General features: G+C 49.2%; 1 pseudogene; it reads left to right on the forward strand.

The window, feature by feature from the left end:
- The first annotated feature begins 11,415 nt into the window (after positions 1-11,415).
- LOC133628409 (tektin-3-like) lies at positions 11,416-13,544 on the forward strand (annotated as a pseudogene).
- The last annotated feature ends 13,219 nt before the right edge of the window (positions 13,545-26,763 follow it).

The following is a 26,763-nucleotide window of genomic DNA, read 5'->3' on the forward strand; positions in this document are numbered from 1 at the left end:
GTGGCATATGGCGCCCGAACAGGAACCCTCACTGTCTGTTACCGGGTAAAGAGCCTGCCTGCTGGGAGTTGAGACTTGAAAATTCGGAGGCAGAGACAGTTGTCGTCGGAGGAAGCCTGTCGGATACCAAGCAGAGGTTGCTGTACCCGGGGGAGTGACTACAGGTTGCGGTGAGACGAGGAGTCGGCAACATAGATAAGGAGGTAGCACTCTCACTTTTACATCGCTTTTTAGAAAAGCGGGGGGTGGACTTTAAATTGACCGATTTGTCTGGTCTACTTGTATATGGTAATTCTAAAGGCTTTTTTAAGGACTCTGAGAAATATTTTGATGAGGAGGAGTGGAGAGTATACGGGACTTGGTTATAGACGAATATAACACTGCTCGGAAACTGATGAAAGAGTGGAGAGAGGTCATTAACTGTCTGAAGAGATATAAGATGGAAAAGGATGTGGCCGCTGCTGTGACTCAGCAGCTTGGTATGCCTGAGACTGCAGCCGAGCAAACAGCTGGACTGTTTGGTATGGGGACTAATTATGTCTCACCTCCCTTTTCTGGTGAGTGGCGAGAAATTGGAAACCTTCTCTGGGAAGCCACTATTAGTGGTGATAAGGACAATAGTAAGATCAGTAAAGATTTAGGTCTCCTTTGGAGAGACCTGATAAATGGAGGCGGGACAAAGGGGAAAAGTCAACCGTCTCGTTGGCCACTGAAGATGAGTCCGAATGATCGTGATCATCGCTAACTGTGTTCAGCCCCGTCCTATTACACAAGGTGTTATTATCTACTAGTCCACAAAATACCTCCGGATTCCACATGGGCAATCCTATCAAACACCTTTTAAAAGGATTAGTAACCCCTCCCAAACTAAGACAAACAGATGATTGACCAGTTTGATTAGCATAGGTTATCCAAATATTATCTCTAGGCTGATTAAAATGTGTCAAGCTGTTAGCAATTATAGTTACACTAAAAGCTATGGTTATAACAAAACACCTCATTATTATTCATTAAATTCACTGTCTTTTTGTTATATAACCTTCAGTCTTTTGATTGTTAGCCAGTCCTCCAATGACCGCAAGACGAGGGTGTATTTGTTCTCCAATCTCTTCCTGTCCTTTTTCGTCAGATGGTTTGATCTCCGCAGCTTCAAGGACAGCTCTTGTCCACCTGGCTGGCACCCAAAAGGATCCTGTGGGAGAATCAACACACAAATACCCATGTCCCCAGTATAATACTTTGGCCGGAGGCTGCCATATCCCTGTTTTAGGGTCACGATATTTAACCCACATTTCTTTTTTTCTCTCCTTTTTGCCTTTGGATTATGATGTATTATTACAGGTGGCAGCTTCTGTTCCCCAAACACACACAGGTGGTTCATAACAAATAAGGCCTTTAACAATTTCATATGTGGGTCTTTCACATCCCCATATTTACCAAGATATCTTTTTAGAGTCCCATTAGCTCTTTCTATTATGGCCTGTCCTGTGGGGGAATGGGGAATCCCTGCTACATATTCAACTCCCCATTGCCTCATAAACTGTTCTATGCTTCTACTTATATAGGCCGGCCCATTGTCTGTCTTTATTTTCTGAGGAATTCCCATTATTGCAAAACAGCTATATAAATGACACTCCACATGTATGATCCTCTCCCCTGTCTGTGCTGTTTCCCAAATGAATTTGCTCCATGTTTCTATGGTTACATGCACATATTTTAGTCTTCCAAACTCTGCCACGAGTGACATCCATCTGCCAAACTTCAACCCCTTGTTTACACCATGTGCCCATATCTGCCACCACCAGCACCTGCTCTCACTCCACCCCATGCCCACCTCTTCTGTACCTTCCACCTCTCACGTTACAACCCGAGATCTTCTGGACACCTACCACATCTCCCGCTCCCTATGCTCGATGACTCCAGTGTCCTGTAACATGGGCTGATACATAACATGTCTGCCCAGCACATATGCTAGCTGAGCCAATTGCAGGAAGATATGATCAGGTGCTGGTTGTGTTCCACTTCACTATTCAATCTTGCCTATAGTTGAGTGACTCCATCTTGATATGCATCACGGCGAGCACTCCGAGAAACACGTCAATCTTCAAGACAGACTCAGTAGACCGTTATACTCCTATCTTCTACACCCCATGCTCTCCCCCTCCCTAAGACAGTTGAGCTGTGAGCGCACTTAACGACCGCCTGTCCCTGGCTAGTGTGAGGGATATCGTGGCTCAATGCATGGGGATAGCTGGTATGTCCATGACCCCTCTGGGCAGCCTGCTCCACTGTTTTTAATAACTCAAATTTTACTAACAAGCATCAGACCTCCATAATCAGCAGCAAAGCTAGCGTGTTTATAGTACTAATTGTTCCTTTCTTTAAAAGCCAGCTGTAGTTTTCTGTGATAAGCCTTGCGGCTTCACATGCTGCCTCAGCCTCCTCCTTGCTCGAAGTTGTTATCTCGTAGGTATTTTTGCTTCTTGGTTTCTCACAGTCGAGAGCAGCTCAAAGACAATCTGCACATTAGTTTAGCAACTCATGCCTGGTAAGTTTCTTATCCACTAAAAAAAAAAAGCACAGCTGACAAACAAAGTTATTATACTCGTGCTAAAGGTAAAATCTCTAGTAGGTCTATGTTGCAAGGTTGTATGGCTAATACTACTTACATTACTAACCAAGTCTTCTAATGTCATTGAAGTTTGGTTACTTTGTTTGCTAGGCCCGTATCCTAATTTGCATAGCTGAGTTAATAAAGCAGATACTCCTACACCTGGAGAAAATATACTAGTTGCTATTATTGCTGAGTGAGACCAAAGGTAACATAGTCATCACATTCACCAGTAAATGCATTCACAAATTGTTTTGGACAATGATGTTTCTAAATCATTGTGTCATTAGGCATCAAGATCGTCAGTTGTCCCAAACTGCATGGTCCCCTTTTTAATCTCGAGGGTATTCCAGGCCATGCCTGGTCCCCACAGATCAGAAAAATTCCCTTTGGTAACTGTGCAGGCACAAGACCAGACCTGGATCTTTTTGGTGAAGTATAATTGCACCAAGATGTTGTGTTCTTATACACGCCCAGGATGGGATACACATTCTGTCCCAAATTTTTTGGTATTGCTGGTAAAATTAAACATAACACAAAAATCCATCTTTATAGATCCCAATAATTCTAACTCCTGTGGCTCTGTTGTCATTATTGGCAGCCATTAAATGATCAAATCCCAGCTGTCAACTTTGCCATTACCCTTAACTAAAGGATTTGGTTTTAATGCATTTGGTACAGGCCATTGTGCCACATCTGATGGAACTCCCACCAAACAGGTAGAAAAAGGATTCTCTGGAGTTGCCATTGATAAACATATTGTAGACTGATTAATTGCTTTGGCCAGTGTAAGCCACATGTTTTGCTTGTGTTGTTGAAATTGCCTAAAACCATTTACCACAATCATTTGAAGCATATACAGTATGACAAAATACAAACCACCTTTTAGCTTCTCAATGTCAAAATGTTCTGTTCTTCCAAGTTCCATTCCTGACACCTAAACCACCTTAGAAAGTTTCCACTGTAAGAAAACCACTATTCATCATCACCTTTACAGCAAAATGCATAACATCACGACCAACAGTTTTTACACTCTTTGAGGCAATGGATTCAGGATGGAAAGGATGAGTGCAGCGGTCCGCGAGGCCTGGGGCCGGCGGTGTTGGCGCGCGGTGTGTGTGGGGGGGCACGCCGGAGACGCGCGGGTAGCGGCTGCGCGGCGGCGGCTGCGGATGGAAAGGGCGGGGGGGGTCTGGCTCACTCCGTGCCGTCCCCGGCGGCGCAGTCGGTATTACTCTCTCCCATGTTTACTTTTTCTTCCCTCTCGTGTCCGATGGTGCCCAGTCTAACATGGGGTCGCGCTCCCTCACTGTCCTCTGATCATCCTGCGCTGCACCCTTGCCCGACTCCGCCCACTTGGCATTCCCCTGCAAGTCGTCCCAGGGGTAACTCGGCCGGCTGGGCTCGAATGGGACGCAGCTCTCCCGTGGGGGCTCTGCTCCGAAGCCCCTTCCTCTGTCTGACTTTGTAAAAACTCTTGTGTAGAGAAGAAGTTTTTTCTTCACTCCGCGTAGCCGCACCACCCCCCGTCTCCTCACCAGACTCCGTCTTCTAGCTCTCTCCTGTCAGTCCTCCACGTAGATCGCTCATCTTCGGTGGCCAATGAGGCGGCTGACTTTTCCCCTTTGTCCCGCCTCCATTTCCGTCAGGCGCCAACTTTGGCGGAACGTGGGCTGGCTGATTTTTCTCTATTCTCAGTATCATCCGCCTCAGCGCCGCTCCCGACACTACTCTCGGTGCGGCTCCCGGTGCTGCTCCCGGCACCTCTTCCGACGCCTCTCTCGGCACTACTATCATTGCCTCTCCCGACGCTTCTACACGCGGGCGGGGGGAGCATTACTTTTGAGACGGTAGGAGCCAGCGGGGTGGATTGGAACCAGTCACGCTCATCGTTTTTATTCTTATTCTGTGCTGCTGATGCCACTGCGCATGGCAACTACAAGAAAGAAGGAAGGCAGATCCCAAGTACAGTGTAAAGTAGTTCGCCATGTGGTCTATCAGCCACCACTGTGTCACATTTGCAGCTGCTTTACTGAGTGCACTATCTCAAATCCCAGTCACTTGGAGTGCTCAGCTCCCAATGAAAAAAAAACATGTTTTCCGTTAAGTTATAGTACTGCGTGTGGGATCTAAAGTAAAGTAGGAGGCAGACCCCATCTGCAGTAGTAAGCAGGTCCCCATGTGGTCTATCAGTTAGCACTGTGTCACATTTGCAGCTGCTTACCTCTGACCACTATATCCAATCCAACTCTCTTGGCCTCGTTAGCTTCCTTTAAAAATACAAACTGTCGGTAGAAGTTATACCACTGTGTATGGGAGAAACAAGAAAAAAGGATGACAGACTTCAACTACAGGTTTAAGTGAGTCCCCATGTAGTCTATCAGCCAGCCCTGTGTCACATTTGCAGCTGCTTTCCTGTGATGGCTATCTCCAGTTGCAGTCACTTGGACTACTTTGATCCCATTGAAGAAATCTATGCTGTTGGTTAAGTTATACCACTGCGTATGAGAGCTAAAAGAAAGCAGGAAGGCAGACCTCAACTACAGTGTTATGGAGGTCCCCACATAGTCTGTCATCCAGCACATTGTCACATTTGCACGTGCTTTCTTTTGGGAGCTATCTCCAATCTCACTCACTTGGACTGCACAGTTTCCATTCAAAAAATACATGCTGTAGGTAGAAGTTATACCGTTGCCTATAGGAGCTACAAGAAAGCAGGAAGGCAGACCCCACATACAGTAATAAGTAGGTCCCCATGTAGTCTATCAGCCAGCACTGTATCACATTTGAACCTGCTTTCCTGTGGGAGCTATGTCCAATCCCACTCACCTGGACTGCTCAACTCCCATTGAAAAAATACAGACTCTTGCAGAAGTTATACCACTGCATATGGGAACTACAAGAAAGCAGGAAGGCAGACTGCACCTAAAGTAGTAAGTAGAATCCCATGTAATCTATCAGCCAGCACTGTGTGACATGTGCAGCTGCTTTCCTGTGAGAGCTATCTCCAATAACACTCACTTGTACTGCTCAGATCCCGTTGAGAATATATATGCTGTCGCTTAAGTTATACCACTGCGTATGGGACCGACAAAAAAGCTGGAAGGAAGACCCCACCTAAAGTAGTAAGTAGACCTCCATATAGTCTATCAGTCAGCACTGGTTCATCTTTGAAAATGCTTTCCTCTGGGAGCTATCTCCAACCCCACGCTCTTGGCCTCGCCAGCTCCCTTTAAAAATACATTCTATCAGTCGAAATTATACCACTGCGTATGGGAGGTACAAGAAAACAGGAAGGGAGACCCCAACTACAGTGTTAAGTAGGCTCCCCTGTAGTCTTTCAGGCAGCACTGTGTCACATTTGAAACTGCTTTCCTGTGGGAGCTATCTCCAATCCCACTCACTTGGACTGTTCAACTCCCATTGAAAAAATATATGCTGTCGCTTAATTTATACCACTGAATGGGAGGTAAAAAAAAGCTGGAAGGCAGATCCCACCTATAGTAGTAAGTAGGTCACCATGTAGTCTATCAGCCAGCACTGTGTCACATTTGCAGCTGCTTTCCTTTGGGAGCTGTCTGAAATCCCACTCACTTGGACTGCTCAACTCCCATTGAAAAAATACAGACTGGCGGTAGAAGTTATACCACTGCGGTTGGGAGCTACAAAAAAGCTGGAAGGCAGACCCCACCTACAGTAGTAAGTAGGTCCCCATGTAGTCTATCAGCCAGCACTGTGTCACATTTGCAGCTGCTTTCCTGTGGGAGTGTGGTAGTTTGAGTCTGGTTTGATGTCAGGTACCCACCACACAGCTTTATCCCCCACCTCCTCAGCAAGCCAGGGAAGGGGAGGAAATAAGATGGGTGTCTCGTGGGTTGAGATAAAAGCAGTTTAATAAAGAAGCAGTAAAGCCGCGCGTGCGGGAAGCCAAGCAAAAGCAGATAAAACTGTTACTCTCTACTTCCCATCAGCCACGATGTCCGGCCACCTCCCGAGAAGCAGGGCTTCAGGACGCGTAGCGGTTGCTTTTGGAAGGCCAGAAATGAATCTCGCCTCCCCTTCCTGCTCCTCTCCCCCAGTTTATATTCCTGAGCTGACGTCATATGGTATGGAATATCTCCTTGGTCAGCCTGGGTCAGCTGTCCTGACCATAGTCCCTCCCAAGATCATGCCCACCCACAGCTCTTGGTGAAGGTGGGGGAAGGTATGCTGGAGGGACAGCCCTGATGCTGTGCAAGCGGTAGTCATAATATTGATATCAACAGTAAGCACAGCACTGCAGGAGCTGCTGTGGAAAACCACTACCATCCCAGACCCACTACAGGGAGCTATCTCCAATAACACTCACTTGTACTGCTCAGGTCCTATTGAAAAAATACAGACTCGGTAAAGGTTATACCACTGCGAATGGGAGCTACAAGAAAGCAGGAAGGGAGACCCCACCTACACAAGTAACTAGGTCCTCATGTAGTCTATCAGCTAGCAATGTGTCACATTTGCACCTGCTTTCCTGTGGGCGCTACCTCTAATCCCACTCACTGTGCCTGCTCAGCACCCATTGAAAAAATACATGCTGGCGGTAGAAGTTATACCACTGCCGACGGGAGCTACAAGAAAGAACGAAGGGAGACCCCACCTAAAGTAGTAAGTAGGTCCCCATGTAGTCTATCAGCCAGCAATGTTTCACATTTGCAGCTGCTTTCCTGTGGGAGCTAACCCCAATCCCACTCACTTGGACTGCTCAACTAACATTGAAAAAATATATGCTGTCAGTTAAGTTATACCACTGCTTATGGGAGCTACAAGAAAGAAGGAAGGCAGACCCCACCTACAGTAGTAAGCAATTCCTCATGTAGTCTATCAGCCACCACTGTATCACTTTTGCAGCTTCTTTCCTGTGGGAGCTATGTCTAGTCGCACTCACTTGGACTGCTCAACTCCCATTGAAAAAATATATGCTGTCGGTTAAGTTATATCACTGTGTATGGGAGCTACAGGAAAGCAGGAAGGCAGACCCCAATTACATTTTTAAGTAGTCCCCATGTAGTCTATCATCCAGCACTGTGTCATATTTGCAGCTGCTTTCCTGTGGGAGCTATCTTCAATCAACCTCACTTTGGCTGCTCATCTCCCATTGAAAAAATACATGCTGGCGGTAGAAGTTATATCACTGCTGATGGGAGCTACTAGAAAGCAGGAAGGCAGATCCCACCTGAAGTAGTAAGTAGGTCCCCATGTAGTCTATCAGCCAGCACTCTGTCACTTTTGCAGCTTCTTTCCTGTGGGAGCTATCTCCAATCCCACTCACTTGGACTGCTCAACTAACATTGAAAAAATATATGCTGTAGGTTAAGTAATATCGCTGCGTATGGGAGCTACAAGAAAGCAGGAAGGCAGACCTCACCTACAGTAGTCAGTAGGTCCCCATGTAATCTATCAGCCAGTACTGTGTCACGTTTGCATCTGCTTTGCTGTAGGAGCTGTCTCCAATAACACTCACTTGTACTTGTCAGGTCCCATTGAAAAAATATATGTTGTCGGTTAAGTTATATCACTGTGTATGGAAGTCACAAAAATGCTGTAAGGCAGACCCCACGTACAGTAGTAAGTAGACCCCGATGTAGTCTATCAGCCAGCACTCTTTGTCATTTGCAACTGCTTTCCTGTGGGCGGTATCTCCAATAACACTCACTTGGACTGCTCATAGCCCATTGAAAAAAAATATTGACTGTCGGTTAAGTTCTACCACTGCGTATGGGAGCTACAAGAAAGCAGGAAGGCAGACCCCACATACAGTAGTAAGTAGACCCCCATGTAGTCTATCAGCCAGCACTGTGTCACATTTGCACCTGCTTTCTTTTGGGAGCCTGCAGTGGCTGATTCATGCCAAGGCCACGCTGGAGTACGACCTCTCTGTCAAGGCCAACTCGCTCTTCCTGGACCAGGAGAAGTGCCTGGGGCTGTGCAAGGCCTTCCCCAGCACCGTGCCGCTGCTCGGCTACGTGTAGGCTGGGCCCAGCGGCCCTCACCGCATCTCCCGTTGGAGCTGTTCCTAGTTTGGCCCGAGCGCACTCCCACTTTTGCTTTGATCCTTTTTGTGGCGTAGTTAGATTCTGCTTCCTTCTGAAAGGCCTGAGTGGGAATTAAATGATCGTTTGGTGTGTTACATCGTCTGCCCGGGTTTTCTTTTTCCTTTGGTTTTCCTCTTTCTGCCGCTGCTCTTTCGCGGTGGGACAGAGAGCAGTCGAAAGGAGGTTGTAGCCAGGTGGGGGTCGATCTCTTCTCTCCAGTAAGGAATGACAGGGCAAGTTGCATCAAGTTTCAGCAGGGGAGGTTTAGATCGGAGATGAGGAAGAATTGTCAGGGACACGGGGACACAGTAAGAGTTCACTGGGGTGGGTTTCACCCAGTATCTATTAGGAAGAAGCCCAGTGGTTTTGGGAGAGCCACTCTGGACACTTTGCATCACCACGGGCTTGCAGGAGGGCCTGTACGCTCATAGAATCGTAGAACTGTAGGGGTTGGAAGGGACCTCTCGAGACCATCTAGTCCAACCACCCTGCCAAAACGCGTCCACCTAGATCAGGTCACAGGAACGCATCCAGGCGGGTTTGGAAGTCCTCCCAGGGAAGGAGCCTCCACACCCTCCCTGGGCAGCCTGTGCCAGTGCTCCCTCACTTCAACTGTAACACAAGGTTTTTCTTGTGTTTAAATGGGATCTTTTGTGTTCCAGCTTCATCCCATTGCCCCTTGTCCTGTCACCAGGTACAACAGAAAAAAACTATGGACTATAGCACTTGGTTTTATTCCACCACTGCCCATAGAATTTGTCACCCTGGAGTCATAATTTTTGAAAGGTTCCTGTCTTGATGACTGAGCTGGGCTGTCTCCCAGAACACGTAAGTTAATTTGGAAATGGCCACCACTGTTGGTACTTTGCAGAATTAATTGTTCCTTAGACTTTCAGGGAAATCGGAAACAGCGTTGTTGGGAGCCTATGGGCAGAAGTCCCACCTGGCCGTGAATTCAGCTTCTCACCTGCTGTTTCAGTGCATCCTGAATTCTGCAGAGGCTGTTCACGCTGTCTGCGGACACCCAGGTACTGATCACCTGGGCAGCCAGAGTTGAACTAGCAGTTCTAAGAAAGATCTTGAGATTTTGAAAGAAAGATGTTCAAAAGAAAGCCAAGTTGGCATGGAATTACCCGATTCCAGCAATTATTTACTGAAGCACAACTTCTCTGCGAGATCTAGGTACAGGGCACGTAACTCCCATTCTAGGACCAGCAACTTTCATAAATCGCCAACTCACAAAAATTTCTCTGCCCCTGATGCGCTTGCGGACTTTGATTTGTGAGATTTTTGAGATATCCTGAATTAGTTGCTGGGACTTATCTTTATTCATTATACAAAACCACTGGACTGGAACCTACTCAGAATTCTCCACCTGTCTGTAGGCAGTGTAAAAATCTATTTTGATGGCCTTGTTCATCGTGGTGAGAAATTCCAGTGCCCAATGCAGTCTAATTGCTCCCTCACAGAGAGAGCAACTCCATCTCCTTGAGAAGGGGAGGGTGAGGAGAGGCCGGGAGCAGGTTGCCCACTCCTGCATCCAGCCGCCCTCTCGGCTGCCGGGACTGGCCCACGCAGAATGAGGTCACAGAGCCCCCTGTGCCCCTGGCAATGCTCCCTGGGCCTGTGTCCCTGACAGGGCCACATTGGCCGTGGGGCCACTGAGCCGACAGCACACGGTGAGCAGCAGCTCCCGGGCACCGCCAGCCCCCCAGGCTGAGCCAGGCTGGGAGCAGCAGGGACGGGACGGGTTCGGGGAAGGACACGTCCCTGCAACACGACAGCTGCCTGCAACTGCCGCAGGAACTTTCTGTGCCAGGGGCTGACACCTGTACCCACACAAGAGCTTCATGCCCAGCTCAGCAGACCCTCCTGGCCGTTTGCCCTCAGCTGGGGTGTGTTGGGTACATTTGGTGGCCCTCTGCTCAGAAGGGGCTGAGAACCTCCACCTGGAAAGAGAAAGAGCCCCCAGAGTGCCATAGGCAGCTCTCAGGAGCTCAATCTTCCTGTGTGGTCTTTCCTCCCAGGGTTACTGCAAGGCTGCTGTTTACAAGACGCTCTGACAAGGCTGTGGGATCTCTCCCTTCCAAGCATGTTCCCTTGGCGTCAGGTGAGCCACAGACCGGTTTTCTTCCTTTGAGATCAAGAGATGGCTGTTCTGGGGGAGGAGGGGGTGGGTTGGTCACCTGTGGCCCCGTCCTGCAAAGCTCGGCTCCCCTGCAGAGTCCTCAGCCCAGCATTTCATGCTGTGAAGACAGAGAGGATGAGGATGGAGTCCCTGGCCCACAGCTGGTGCTGAGCTGGGAGCGGCTGTGTCTTCACAGCCCTTGGGGCTGGCAATGGAGCTTTTCAAGTGAAAATGATCCCTGGAGGCCTCTGAGGTCAGCAGATATGCCAGCCAAAAGAAAGAGATGGGCAGTGGAGGAAGGGCAAGTGCACTTGCCCTGGACTGACAGATTGAAGGAAGATGAAGGCCCGGTGTCAGCCCTTCTCCTCAGCAGCCGTGGTTTGCTCCTCTGACCTGGTGCTGGATCCCAGCCCCACAGTCCAACCCTGACTTAGGCAAACGCTTGGGGAGGGATTTGTTTTCAAGGGCTTTAGCACAGGCCACGTGTGGGTGCCGTGTGCGTCGCCGTTTGTGCTCTCAGCTGTTGCTGTCAGGCAAGTGCAGGAGCTGACTGAGGGAAGTTGTCTTCTCCCGTCTCCTCTGTGCAGGACATGTCCCGGAAGAGAATGGACCTGCTTGGCTCTCCCTTAACCGCCACATCCGCTCACCCCAAGTCAACTCCTGCCCGCTTTCTGCCTGCCATCAGCCCCATGGCTTCGAGCTACAAGAACCGTGCTCCTCGCTACGCCTTGCTGCAGAGCTACGGCCTCCCCTGGATGCCCAGAGCCTACTATAAGGCTGCTGCCACCCACCCCACTCTGGCTCCCTTGTCTGGCACCTGCCAGGGCTTGAGCCCCAGCGAGATGCTGCCTTCTGTGTCAAACAGAACGGCGCTTTTCACCCGCTACAGCCCCGGCGACTGGTACCGCTCCAACCAGAGCAACTACCACGAGACGGAGACGTCCCGGCGCAAGGCGGAGCTGCTGACGGCTGATACCTTCTGCCTGGTGCAGGACAAATACCAACAGACCAGCAAGAGCCAGGCAGACAACACAAAGAAGCTGGGGCAGCGAGTCAGCGACATTGAGTTTTGGAAGGCGGAGCTCTGCCATGAGCTGGCAGAGATCATCAAGGAGAGCGATGCCCTGAGAGAGATGAAGGCACGACTGGAGAGAGCTCTGGCCGAGACAGAGGCCCCTCTCCAGGTGAGCACCCTGTGAGTGGGCCGCAAGCTGTAGTCCACTGCTGCCGCTGCACCAGGGACACGTGTGCTCTCTCCCGGGGCTTTCATGCTGCCGCTGCATGAAACGAGCTCTGCCGCCCATTAGTCGTGGCCTAAACCGGCTGCCCAGGGCGCTGCTTGCCCTTGTCCTCGTCTCTGTGTCCACCTCCCCTTTCTTGTCTGCCCTGTCCTGAGCCGGGCAGCATCCCTGCGGGAAGCCCTGCAGCCGGCACCAACGGCCTCTCCCCAACAGGTTGCTCGGGAGTGCCTCCTGCAGCGGGAGAAGAGGATGGGCATCAACCTTGTCCATGACGAGGTGCAGAAAGAGCTTTTAACAGTAAGTCTGGACGCAGATCCCACCTTCCAGTTGAGGTCAGCAGAGCTGTCAGCCGTGACGCTGGAGCGTGGCCTCTGATGGCTTGTGCTTTGCCTCTCTCTGCCCAGGAAGTGGATGGCATCAGGGCCTGCCAGGAGAGGATATGGCTATTCCTGGAGAAGGCAAAAGCCCAGCTCATGTAAGGAGGAGCCCCGTATCTCCCTGGGGAGCGGGCAGGGATGTTGGTGGGAGCACAGAGCTGCCCGGGAGGGATGGAGGGGGGGGGGTGGGAGGAAGGGTGAAAGGGAGCTGCGCGGCCATGGGAAGGGGAGGAGACCGTCCCACCCACACGTGGCCACCATGGCTGTCCTTGTGCGTTTAAGGACCAACTGGGCGGCCCAGAAAGAGCTGGAGAAGGACCTGGCCAACAAGCAGGCAGCCCGCCGCATCAACGGCAAGTGTCACCAGCTGAGGAACTGCTCCGACGGCATCAGCTACTACCACGGGGTGCAACGGGTGGATGCCATGTGAGTGCCCGTCTGGCAGCGCTGACACCCGGCCGTCCCGGGATGCTCGGTGCCGCTCCCTTTCCCCAACAGGAAAGGCCACCAGGGAAGGCTGTGTCTGTGCAGGGCCTGGCCCTCCCAGCATGGGCTGACCGCGGCCCTCTCCTTTCCCCCCACCAGCATCTCCGTGCCCAAGTCGTGGGCCAAGTTCAGCGACGACAACATCCTCCAGTCGCAGAGAGAGCGGGTGGCCTCCGCCCAGCTGCGGGACTCCATTGAGAACCTGATGGAGGTGACAGCCACCGAGATGCGGTGCCAGTTCAACAGGGTGAATGTGGTCCTCAACAACCGCATTGCCAAGATGCCAAGAACAAGCTTCGGGCCCACCTGGCCAAGGTAGCCCAACCCCTCCCTGTGTGTGTGACGCCCTCACCTCCCTGGGACACCAACCACCCTCCACGCAGACCTGGCCCGGGAAGAGGCCAATCCCACTCACTTGGACTGTTCATGTCCCATTGAAAATATATATGCCGTCGCTTAAGTTATACCACTGCGTATGGGAGCAACAAAAAACCAGGAAGGCAGACCCCATCCAAAAGTAGTAAGTAGGTCCAATGTAGTTTATCAGTCAGCACTGTGTTACATTTGCAGCTGCTTTCATGTGGGACCTATCTGCAATTCCAGTCACTTGAACTTCTCAACGACCATTGAAAAAATACAGACTGTCAGTAGAAGTTATAACAGTGCGTATGGGAGCTCCAAGACAGCAGGAAGGCAGACCCCATCTACAGTAGTAAGTAGATCCCCATGTAGTCTATAAGTATGCGCTGTTTCACATTTACATCTTCTTTCCTGTGGGAGCTATCTCCAATCCCACTCACATGTACTGCTCAAATCCCATTGAAGAAAAACAGACTGTCGGTAGAAATTATGCCACTGCCGATGGGAGCTACAAGAGAGCAGGAAGGCAGACCCCAACTACATTGTTAAGTAGGTCCTCATGTAGTCTATCAGCCAGCACTCTGTCACATTTGTACCTGCCTTCTTTTGGGAGCTATCTCCAATCCCACTCACTTGGACTGCTCAGGTCCCATTGAAAAAATACATGCTTTCCGTTAAGATATAGCACTCCGTATGGGAGCTACAAGAGAGCAGGAAGGCAGACCCCAACTACAGTAGTAAGTAGGTCCTCATGTAGTCTATCAGTTAGCATTGTGTCACATTTTCAGCTGCTTTCCTGTGGGAGCTATCTCCAATCCCACTCACTTGGACTGCTTAGGTTTTTCAGGCTTCGAGCCTGGTTTCAGGCTTCGAGCCTGGTTTTCACATTTTAAGTCTGATTTTTTCAGGCCAAGAGACAAAAAACTTCACGGCATAGCTGCTTTCCTGTGAAAGCTGTCTCCAATCCCACTCACTTGGACTGCTCAAATCCCACTGAAAAAATGCAGACTGTGGGAAGAAGTTATACCAGTGCATATGGGAGGTACAAGAAACCAGGAAGGCAGACCCCACCTGCAGTGGTAAGTAGGTCCCCATGTAGTCTGTCAGCCAGCACTGTGTCACATTTGTAGCTGCTTTCCTGTGGGAGTGTGGTAGTTTGAGCCTGGCTGGATGCCAGGTGCCCACCACACCGCTTTATCCCCCACCTCCTCAGCAAGCCAGGGAAGGGGAGGAAATAAGATGGGAGTCTCGTGGGTTGAGATAAAAGCAGTTTAATAAAGAAGCAGCAAAGTCGCACGCGCGGGAAGCAAAGCAAAAGCAGATAAAGCTGTTACTCTCTACTTCCCATCTGCAGCGATGTCCGGCCACCTCCCGAGAAGCAGGGCTTCAGGACGCGTAGCGGTTGCTTTTGGAAGGCCAGAAATGAATCTCGCCTCCCCTTCCTGCACCTCTCCCCCAGTTTATATTACTGAGCTGACGTCATATGGTATGGAATATCTCCTTGGTCAGCTTGGGTCATCTGTCCTGGCCATAGTCCCTCCAAAGGTCATGCCCACCCACAGCTCTTGGTGAAGGTGGGGGAAGGAATGCTGGAGGGACATTCCTGGTGCTGTGCAAGTAGTAGCCATAATATTGATATCAACAGTAAGCACAGCACTGCAGGAGCTGCTGTGGAAAATCACTACCATCCCAGACCCTCTACGGGGAGCAATCTCCAATCCCACTCACTTGGACTACTCAACTCCCATTGAAAAAATACATGCTGGCGATAGAAGTTATACCACTGTGCATGGGAAGTACAAGAAAGCAGGAAGGCAGATCCCACCTACAGTAGTAAGTAGGTCCTCATGTAGTCTATCAGCCAGTACTGTGTCATATTTGCAGCTGCTTTCTTGTGGGAGCTATCTCCAATAACACTCACTTGGACTGCTCAGGTCCCATTGAAAATATATATGCTGTCGCTTAAATTATACCACTGCATATGGGAGCTACAAAAAAGCTGGAAGGCAAACCCCACCTACAGTACTAAGTAGGACCCCATGTAGTCTTTCAGCCAGCACTGTGTCATCTTTAAAGCAACTTTCCTGTGGGCGCTATCTCCAATCCCAGTCACTTGGACTACTCAGGTCCCATTGAAAAAAATATATGCTGTCAGTTAAGTCATACCACTGCGTATGGGATCTACAAGAAAGCTGGAAGGCAGACCCCACCTAAAGTATTAAGTAGGTCCCCATGTAGTCTATCAGCCAGCACTGTTTCACATTTGCACCTACTTTCCTGTGGTAGCTATCTCCAATCCTACTAACTTGGATTGATCATCTCCCATTGAAAAAATACATGCTGGGGGTTGAAGTTATACCACTGCCTATGGGAGCTAAAAGAAAGCATGAAGGCAGACCCCACCTACTGTAGTAAGTAGGTCCCAATGTAGTCTATCAGCCAGCACTGTGTCACATTTCCAGCTGCTTTCCTATGGGCACTATCTCCAATTCCACTCACTTGGACTGCTCAACTCCCATTGAAGAAATACAGACTGTCGGTAGAAATTATACCACTCCGTATATAAGGTAACGGAAAACAGGAAGGCAGACAAAAACTACAGTGTTAAGTAGGTTCCCATGCAGTCTATAAGCCAACACTGTGTCACATTTGCAGCTGCTTTCCTGTGGAAGCTATCTCCAATCCCACTCACTTGTACTTCTCAGGTCCCTTTGAAAAAATATATGCTACAGGTTAAGTTATAGCACTGTGTATGGGAGTTACAAGAAAGCAGGAAGGCAGACCCAACTTACAGTAGTAAGTAGGTACCCATGTAGTCTATTAGCCAGCACTGTGTCATATTTGCAGCTACTTTTCTGTGGGAGTTATCTCTAATAACACTCACTTGGCGTGCTCAGCTCCCTTTGAAAAAATGAATACTGCCGTTAGAACTTAGGCCACTGCATCTGGGCAGTACAGGAAAGCAGGTATGCAGACCCCACCTACAGTGGTACGTTGGTCACATTGGAGTCTATCAACTTGCACTGTGTCACATTAGCAGCTGCTTTCCGGTGGGAGATGTCTCCAATTCAAATGACTTGGATTGCTCAGGTCCCATTGAAAAAATACAGGCTGTCAGTAGAAGTTATACCACTGAGTATGTGTGAAGAGTTTTGTGGAGACCTGGCTAGAGGAAAGAGGACATGATGGAATACAGCTGGTTAGGCAGTCAGCATTAAGCGATAAGATATTGGACTCCTGCTCAAGGACATGGTGTCCTTGAGCAAGAGAGATGTATGATATCAGGATGAGAAAACAGGAGCTTATTTTAGGTTAAGCAGCCACAAGTATCTGGAGTATCTTGAAACAAGGTCGAGGTTTGCATCTAACTGGGAACCATTGATGAGCTTAGCTTTTGCAATATGTATGCATATGGACTTGTTGCACTACAGGGTGGGCTTGTCTCCCATCGTCTTCAGCAAATGGTGACCCCGACGTGATAGTGGCTTGGCGCCACGGTGGAGCGACGAAGGGGTTCGGGTCCTACGCAACAAGGATGGCAATAAGCGTGAAAATTGGGAACATGCCATGCCCTGGGTGACTATATAGACGAGCCCGGTCGATATGTGCCACCAGACCTTGAAGGGCTGCAACAGCGCGCTGATGATAATAGGTATGGAAAGGCAAGCGGCATATGATTTATTTACTGCATTCTTGCAGAAGCCGCAGATAAAGGGTATAGATCTGCAAAAGGACCTACCAGGGTTGTTAGCTTATGGGTATGCTAAGGGAGTGTTTCAAAATCCACATACAGTGCATGAATTGAGTGAATGGCGTAAATTTGGGGATTTGCTGTGGGAAGCTACCCTGGAGGACGATAAGACAGCTAAAAAGTTAGGGAAGCTTTGGAGGATAGTGCACAATGTGTTGCTGCAACATTAGGCAGAAAAGAAGGCTGCTGAGCACGCATCAGCAGCATAGAGTAAGAATAAAAACTATGAGCGTGACTGGTTCCAATCCATCCCACTGGCTCCTACCGTCTCAAAAGTAATGCTCCCCCCCGGCTTGTAGAAAATAGCCCTGGAGGCATGGACGGGGTACGAGAACCATGTGAGCCATCAGACCCTCCTGAGGAACAGGAGTGCCGGCCTAAAGAGCCCCCACCACCTCCCCCCACTTGGTGAGCCTGTCCCTGGAGCAGAAAGTCAACTGGCAGAGGCCATTGCAAGGGAGCGGAGGGAGACTTGGGCTGCACTCGCAAAAGATTGTCTGGGAAAACAGGATGGCGATGCACTGGAAGCAGCCAGAACATTGGCGTTGCCACTGGTATTCCAACCCATTGCGGGGGGAGGTATGCAAGCAACAATTTCTGCTCTGGACTTGAAGTTGTTATCCCAGTTGCCGTCCACGGTCAGCCAGTTCGGAGTAAATAGTGAACTAGTGAAAGGAATGATTGACTATGTATGGGGAACCCAGTTGCTACTGCCCGCTGACTGTCGAGGCATAGTAAAACTTATTTATACACAACATCAGCAGCTGTTATTTAATGCACATTGGCAGGCATTAGTGAATGAAAGTGTCGCAACTCAGCGTCAGCAAGGCGACCCTCTCTATGGTGTGACGGTGGAAGAGCTGATGGGATTGGGACCCTTCCTCCGTACGGAGGCTCAGGCTTTGAGAGGGCCTGATAAGTGTAGAGAGGCAATGCGATTAGTAAGGGAGGCTATGGAAAAGGTAAAGGATCCAGGTGGAGTGCCAATATATATGGGAATCAAACAAGGTCGGGATGAAACGTTCGGGACCTTTATTGATAAAGTTGCCTCCACCATAGAGAGGGCTGGAGTTCCGGAATATATGCGTGGCGCCTTGCTAAAACAGTGCGCCCTACAGAACTGTAATCCAGCTACCAGGACAGTATTGAGTATGTTAGGAGCCAATTGGTCAATTGAAGATGCTTTAGAGCGTATGGCCCAGGTCCCGACAGGTCAACAAGCTTTTCTCGTGGAATCTATTAAGGAATTGGGATTAGGATTAAAGGAACAGGCGAAAGCAACTCAGAATCAGGTGTTAGCCGCCCTTGCACCCCTTCGAGCATCCGCTGTGACCACTCAAAGGGGCTCTTCAAGTGGACGGATAAAGTGTTACTGGTGTGGCCGAATTGGACATTTCCATCGTGAATGCAATGCTACAGGAATCTGGTGTCAAAAATGCCAAACGGACAATCACAACACCGGGGCGTGTCGTCACAGGCCGGGAAACTCCAATTCTAGCGCGTCGAACCGCAGTGGCCGCGCTCAGACACAAGTCGCTGCTGCAGCTCAACAGATGTCAGCAGCTGCCTCCAGCCAGCCACAAGTGGGAGTCTCGGAATGGACCTGGCAGCAGCAGTAGATGTTACCATTATGACAACAAGCCCACAGAAGATACCCACCGGAGTGAAAGGTCCAATCACTATAGGGGGACGAACAGTGGGCGCATTGTTGTTAGGACGCTCGTCAACTACCATGCTTGGACTCTTTGTTCTCCCCGGAGTTATTGATGCAGATTATTTGGGAGAAATTATGATCATGGCCCACACCCCCTTTCCACCAATACAAATTATGAAAAATCAGAGAATTGCGCAATTAATACCATTGGAACAAATGTCAAAAGGAATAAGACCAATAAAAGAGGACTTAAGAGGAGAAGGGGGATTTGGCTCCACGGGAGGACTTACACTGTTGACTATGGATCTCAGTGAAAGGCCTAAACGCAAAATAGACCTTGAATTTCAAGGACAAAAAAGATCCTTGATGGGATTATTGGACACGGGGGCAGATTCCAGCATTATCAGCCCAAGATGTTGGCCACAACACCGGCCCCTGCAACCGGCAGCAACTACTGTGACTGGGGTAGGAGGACTTACTCTGGCTAGTCGCTCTCCACCCATCTTGGTTCATGTGGATGAGAAACCTATAACTGCTAGTTTTTCTGTTGTGCAGCTGCCTCCAACCGTGCAATGTCTTATTGGTCGAGACATACTAGCCCAGATAGGAATGGTCCTAACAAATGAGCACCCTTTGGCATAATGGCCGTTGCATGGACTTTCCTACTTCCTATTACCTGGAAAACAGCCGAGCCAGTATGGGTTAAGCAATGGCCTTTAAAAAGGGAAAGTCTTGAGCATGCTCATGAGTTAGTGCAAGAGCAACTTGCCCAAGGACATTTAAAGTTATCTACAAGCCCATGGAACACTCCTATATTTGTTATTAAAAAGAGATCTGGCAAGTATCGTTTGTTACATGACCTACGTGCAGTAAACGAACAAATGGAACCTATGAGAGCATTGCAGCCAGAACTACCCAGTCCGGCTATGATTCCGCAGGGTTGGCCACTGTTAATCGTAGATCTAAAGGACTGCTTTTTTACCATTGCCTTACATCAGCGGGATACACAACGGTTTGCTTTTACATTGCCTGCAATAAATAGAGAAGGTCCCGACCATCGTTTTGAATGGACAGTTTTGCCCCAAGGCATGCGTAACAGCCCAACTATCTGTCAGATGTATGTTGACGCAGCTTGACAACCTCTTTGATGACGATGGCCTAACGTTATCATCTACCATTACATGGATGATATCCTCTTTTCTCAGCCTGCACCATTTACGGAACAACAGGTGGAGGAGATTCGACAGGCACTGGCTCAATGCCACCTTGTGATAGCTCCAGGAAAGGTTCAGCGTACAGCTCCATGGAAATATCTTGGATGGTCTTTATCAGAACAGCTCGTAGTACCACAGAAGCTACAGCTCCAACTACAAATAAAGACCCTGAATGATGCTCAGAAGCTTTTAGGAGATCTGCAATGGTTAAAACTAATAGTGGGAATACCCAACGAGTTGTTAGAAAAACTACGACCACTTTTGAAAGGAACCAACCTCACGCATCAAATACAGGTGTCCTGGTTTGGTCTAGGATAGAGTTAACTTTGATGAGGAAGTAGGAAGGGGCACAGCATGGGCAGCTGACCCGGGCTGGCCAACACGTATTCGATACCATACTGACATCATGCCCAGTACCTAGGGGCTGCCGGTCGGAGGGGGAGGGGGGGTCGCGCCGGGTCCCGAGTGGTGAGCAGCCGCGGCACGCGCCATTCCTTTTGTATATTCCCTTGTTTACTGTTAAAACTGTTCCTTTTTCCCCCTGAACCTATTTCTTCTTATTGTTGTTCTATTAAACCGCTCTTATTTCAACCTACGCGGGTTTTCCCCTTTTTCTCTGGTTCCCCTTCCCACTCCACCGGGAGGGGAGGAGTGAGCGAGCACTCTCGTGGCTCTTTGTCCCTTGTTGGGCAAAACCACGACATTATTTGGCGCTCAACGTGGGGCCCGCAGGGTTGAAATAAGACACAGTAGGCTGAAACAATTGTCACAATGTTGATGTATTTGCTTAACTGCTGTTGGCCCATAATTTGTCATATGCACTATGTATTCTCTCTGATAGTGTTTATGTCCTTTGGAAAAGAGACGAAAGCACTCGTTCTGATATACTGGTTGTTACTGGCTTATGGTATGGTTGTATCACTGTGTATGGAGCTAGGCCAATACTTGTACATGACTTAGTTGGCATTTCTGCAACTTGGACATTTATTTTCAGAATGTAGTGACAGTAATGACACTCAGTTCATGGGAAAAATGGAGGGACGTAATTTTTCCATTTTTTCCATCCTCCCTTACTCATTCAAGTTAACTGCAATAGCTTTTGACAATTCAGAATGCACTTGGGATGTCCCAGCCATTGTGGTTTTATTGCTCTGTCCTCTAGGTAGGGTATTTTTCTTGGGTAGAGTTGTGAAATGTGTTTTCCAGACTGTTATGAGGTTGGGCAGCTATGGAGGGATTGATATACAGAAGAATATGAACAGGTATTGGAAGAGTTTTTTACTTGTACAGATTAGGAATGCCACCCTAGCAACCACTGTGGCTATTCAAACCGAGGCAACTGATGCTGTTGCTGCCCTAACTCCAACAGTAGACACTGATCCTGAATCAGAGGATCAACCTGTGGCAGTGTCAGTTGCTCCTGTCCAGAAAAAGAAACACATAAAAAAATCAGTTCGCCTTGTGAGGGATGAAGATGAACCAGTGTCATCACGGGAACGGGAGGAAGAGTCAGAGCCAGAGCCAGAGATAATCACCCGATCCTTGTCCCTGAGCGAACTGCGAGAAGTGCGAAAAGATTACAGTCGCCACCCAAGCGAGCACCTTGTTATCTGGCTGCTCCGATGCTGGGAGAATGGGGCCCACAGCTTGGACTTGGAGGGCAGTGAAGCCAGGCAACTGGGCTCTCTGTCCCGGGATGGCGGCATTGACAAGGCGATTGGAAGGAAGACAGAAGTCCTCAGCCTCTGGAGAAGACTTTTGTCTGGTGTGAGGGAAAGATACCCCTTCAAAGAAGATATCATATGCCACCCAGGCAAGTGGACCACAATGGACAAAGGTATCCAGTACCTGAGGGAGTTAGCTGTGCGGGAAATGATTTATAATGAGCAGTTACCAACAGACCCAGATGAGGTCCAGTGCACACAGTCTATGTGGCGAAGATTTCTGCAAAGTGCACCATCATCTTATGCTAATTCATTGGCAGTCATCTCCTGGAAAGAAGCTGAGGGGAAAACAGTGGGGGAAATGGGTGTTCAACTTCAGCAATATGAAGAAAGTCTGTCTTCCTCCCTACAGGCTGTTGTCTCGGCTGTAGATAAAATGTCAAAAGAGTTCCACCAATTCAAAGAAGATATGTCCCGCACTCCACCTGCCCGAGTCCATACTTCAGCTATTAGTAGATGTCCCTCTGTTCAAGAGAGGGAATATAGAGGGCAGACACCACGAGGTGCTTTGTGGTCTTACCTGCGGGACCAGGGAGAGAACATGAACAAGTGGCATGGGCAACCTACTTCGGCCTTAAGGGCACGGGCACGGCAGTTACAGGGAAAAACCGCTACAAGGAGCAATATCTCTTGGAAAGATGCTGCTCCAGTTTCCAGTGAGCAACTCCCTAGACAGAATAGGAGGGTTGAGCTCTATTCTAGTCCCCTCGAGGGGACTTCTAGCTCTTTTCTACAAAAGGTATCCAATGACTGCCATGGCCAGTACTAGGGAGGCCCTGCCTCCAGCCAGGTGGAGGAGAGGGACAACCGAGTTTATTGGACAGTGTGGATCCGATGGCCTGGCACATCAAACCCACAAGAGTACAAGGCTTTAGTGGATACTGGAGCACAATGCACTCTGATGCCATCAAGTTGTAAAGGGACAGAATCTGTTTGTATTTCTGGAGTGACAGGGGGATCTCAACAGCTAACCTTGTTAGAAGCTGAAGTGAGTTTAACTGGAGATGAGTGGCACAAACACCCCATTGTAACAGGCCCAGAAGCCCCGTGTATCCTGGGCATAGACTACCTTAAGAGAGGGTATTTTAAGGACCGAAAAGGGTACCGGTGGGCCTTTGGTGTGGCTGCAGTGGAGACAGAGGAAATTGAACAACTATCCAGCATGCCCGGCCTCTCAGAGGACCCTTCTGTTGTGGGGTTGCTGATGGTAAAAGAACAACAGGTGCCAATTCCAACCACAACAGTGCACCGGCAGCAATATCGCACCAGCAGAGATTCAGTGATTCCCATTCATAAGTTGATTCGCCAACTGGAGAGCCAAGGGGTGATCAGCAAAACTCACTCACCCTTTAACAGTCCCATATGGCCCGTGCGAAAGTCGAGTGGAGAGTGGAGACTGACAGTGGACTATCGTGGCCTGAATGAAGTCACGTCACCGCTGAGCGCAGCTGTGCCGGACATGCTGGAACTCCAATATGAACTGGAGTCCAAGGTAGCCAAATGGTATGCCACCATTGATATTGCCAATGCATTCTTCTCAATTCCTTTGGCAGTAGAGTGCAGGTCCCAGTTCGCTTTCACTTGGAGGGGGGTTCAGTATACCTGGAATCGACTGCCACAGGGGTGGAAACACAGCCCCACCATCTGCCATGGACTGATCCAGGCCATGCTGGAGAAGGGTGAGGCCCCAGAACATCTGCAATACATTGATATTGTGGTGTGGGGTGACTCAGCTGTGGAAGTCCTTGATAAAGGAAAGAAAATAATGCAAATTCTTCTGAAGGCTGGTTTTGCCATTAAATAAAGTAAGGTCAGAGGGCCTGCACAGGAGATCCAGTTTTTAGGAGTAAAATGGCAGGATGGACGTCGCCATATCCCAATAGATGTGATCAACAAAATTGCAGCCATGTCTCCCCCAACTAGCAAAAAGGAAACACAAGCTTTCCTAGGTGTTGTGGGTTTTTGGAGGATGCATATTCCAAATTACAGTATGATTGTTAGCCCCCTCTACCGTGTGACACGAAAGAAGAATGATTTTGAATGGGGTCCTGAGCAGCAACAAAGTTTTGAACAAATTAAACAGGAGATAGTTCATGCAATGGCACTCGGGCCAGTCCGGACAGGACCAGATGTTAAAAATGTGCTCTACACCGCAGCTGGGGAGAATGGCCCTACTTGGAGTCTTTGGCAGAGAGCACCTGGGGAGGGTCGAGGCCGACCCCTTGGATTCTGGAGTCGGGGATACAGAGGATCCGAGGCCCGATACACTCCAACTGAGAAGGAGATACTGGCAGCATATGAAGGGGTTCAAGCTGCATCAGAAGTGATCGGCACAGAAACACAACTTCTCCTAGCACCCCGACTGCCAGTGCTGGGCTGGATGTTCAAAGGGAGGGCCTCCTCCACACATCATGCAACTGATGCTACATGGAGTAAGTGGATCGCATTGATCACACAACGAGCTCGTGTAGGAAGTTCTAGCCGCCCTGGAATTCTGGAACTGATCACAAACTGGCCAGAGTGTGAAGACAGTGAAATATCACCAGAAAAGGAGGCAACCCGTGCTGAAGAGGCCCCATCATATGAGGAACTTCCAGAAGATGAGAAGCGGTATGCCCTGCTCACTGATGGGTCCTGTCGTCTTGTGGGGAAGCATCGGAGGTGGAAGGCAGCTGTGTGGAGCCCCCTACGCAAAGTTTCAGAAGCTGCAGAAGGAGAGGGTGAATCGAGCCAGTTTGCAGAGGTAAAAGCCATCCAGTTAGCTTTAGACATTGCTGAACGAGAAAACTGGCCAAGGCTTTATCTCTACACTGACTCATGGATGGCAGCAAATGCTGTGTGGGGGTGGTTACAGCAATGGAAGCAGAACAACTGGCAACGACGGGGCAAACCCATCTGGGCTGCCTCAATATGGCAAGACATTGCTGCTCGGCTGGAGAAGCTAGTTGTGAAAGTGCGCCATGTAGATGCCCATATACCTAAGAACAGGGCCACTGAAGAACATCTGCATAACCAGCAAGTGGACAAGGCTGCAAAGATTGGAGCAGCTCAGATAGATTTAGACTGGCAACACAAGGGGGAGTTATTTTTAGCTCGGTGGGCTCATGACACCTCAGGTCATCAAGGCAGAGATGCCACCTATAAATGGGCTCGTGATCGAGGGGTGGATTTAACCTTGGATGCCATTGCAAAGGTTGTCCATGAGTGTGAGACGTGCTACAATCAGACAAGCCAAACGGTGGAAGCCCATATGGTATGGAGGATGATGGCAGAAATATAAATACGGAGAGGCCTGGCAGATTGATTACATCACACTGCCGCAGACTCGCCAAGGCAAACGCCATGTGCTCACAATGGTGGAGGCGACCACCGGCTGGTTGGAAACGTATCCTGTGTCTCATGTCACCGCCCGGAGCACTATCCAGGGCCTTGAAAGGAAAGTCCTCTGGCGACATGGCACCCCAGAAAGAACTGAGTCAGACAATGGGATGCACTTCAGGAACAACCTCATAGATGCCTGGGCCAAAGAGCATGGCATTGAATGGGTTTATCACATCCCCTATCATGCACCAGCCTCAGGAAAAGTGGAACAACACAATGGACTATTGAAGACCACACTGAGAGCAATGGGGGGTGGGACATTCAAACATTGGGACACAAATTTAGAAAAGGCCACCTGGCTAGTCAACTCCAGAGGATCTGTGAACAGAGCTGGCCCTGCGCAATCGGAACTTTTACATACTGTAGAAGGGGATAAAGTCCCTGTAGCGCACGTAAAAGATATGTTAGGGAAAGCAGTATGGGTGAGTCCTACCTTGGGTAAAGGTAAACCCATTCGTGGGATTGTTTTTGCTCAGGGACCTGGGTACACTTGGTGGGTGATGTGTAAGGAAGGGACAACCCAGTGTGTACCTCAAGGAAAAATGATTTTGGGTGAGAATAGTCTGTGAATTCCATGAATCAAATTGTATTATGTTAGTTGTTAAATAACATTGTTGTTGTATGTCGTCATTACCATAGTTGCTCTATGCCATATTACTGACACTACAGTAAGGACCACTCAGATCACTGAAAGATGGACATGGACAAGCAAAATACAGAATAGCAGAATGTGAATTGGTGCCCAGTGACATCCTCAAGATCAGCGCTTTAAACTTACAGATAAGACATACCTAAAAGACCAACTGCAAAATCCTGATACTGCATGCAGTGACCTATCCCACACACACACACCCCATCTACCCTGCTGTGAAAGATTTATGATGAATAAGACCTGACGTTATGGACTAAATGGCTAAATGGACTTAACGGGAATGTTAGGGGAGTGGCCTATAAACTGAGGGAATTATATACTTCTCTGTGTGTGCCCATATTTTTTCAGGGAGAGGAAATGTGGTGCTCAGATGTTGTATATTGTGAAACTAGGCATGATGTAGATGGTATAGAATAAGGGGTGGAATGTCCTGGTTTGGGCTAGGATAGAGTTAACTTTCATGAGGAAGTAGGAAGGGGCACAACATGGGCAGCTGACCTGGGCTGGTCAACAGGTATTCGATACCATACTGACATCATACCCAGTACCTAGAGGCAGGGAGCTAGTCGGAGGCGGGGCTTCGGGAGAACACGCAGGGCTGCCGGTCGGAGGGGGGGGGTCACGCATGGTCCCGAGTGGTGAGCAGCCGCGGCACGCGCCATTCCTTTTGTATATTCCCCTCGTTTACTGTTAAAACTGTTCCTTTTTCCCCCTGAACATGTTTCTTCTTATTGTTGTTCTATTAAACCGCTCTTATTTCAACCTACGCGGGTTTTCCCCTTTTTCTCTGGTTCCCCTTCCCACTCCACCGGGAGGGGAGGAGTGAGCGAGCACCCTCATGGCTCTTTGTCCCCAGCTGGGAAAAACCACGACAACAGGTAACACCCCCTCCGATTCTCAGCTGGGTGGGAAGAAATCAGTCCTACTCAATGTTAGTGATAGCAGAAATCTTCTTCTTTATTGAGAGCAAGCTCTAACTTATATACACAGCAGCTTCAAAGCTAGCTCAGCAACAGCAGCTAAGAAATTTCACTTTCTTGTTCATCCCACTTGCGGTTTCTGCGATAAGAAAACTCCCTCACATTTTCCCATCTTGTTTTTCCCCAAAGTTGT

Source organism: Colius striatus, chromosome W, assembly GCF_028858725.1.
Source record: "Colius striatus isolate bColStr4 chromosome W, bColStr4.1.hap1, whole genome shotgun sequence".
Classification (NCBI taxonomy): Eukaryota; Metazoa; Chordata; class Aves; order Coliiformes; family Coliidae; genus Colius; species Colius striatus.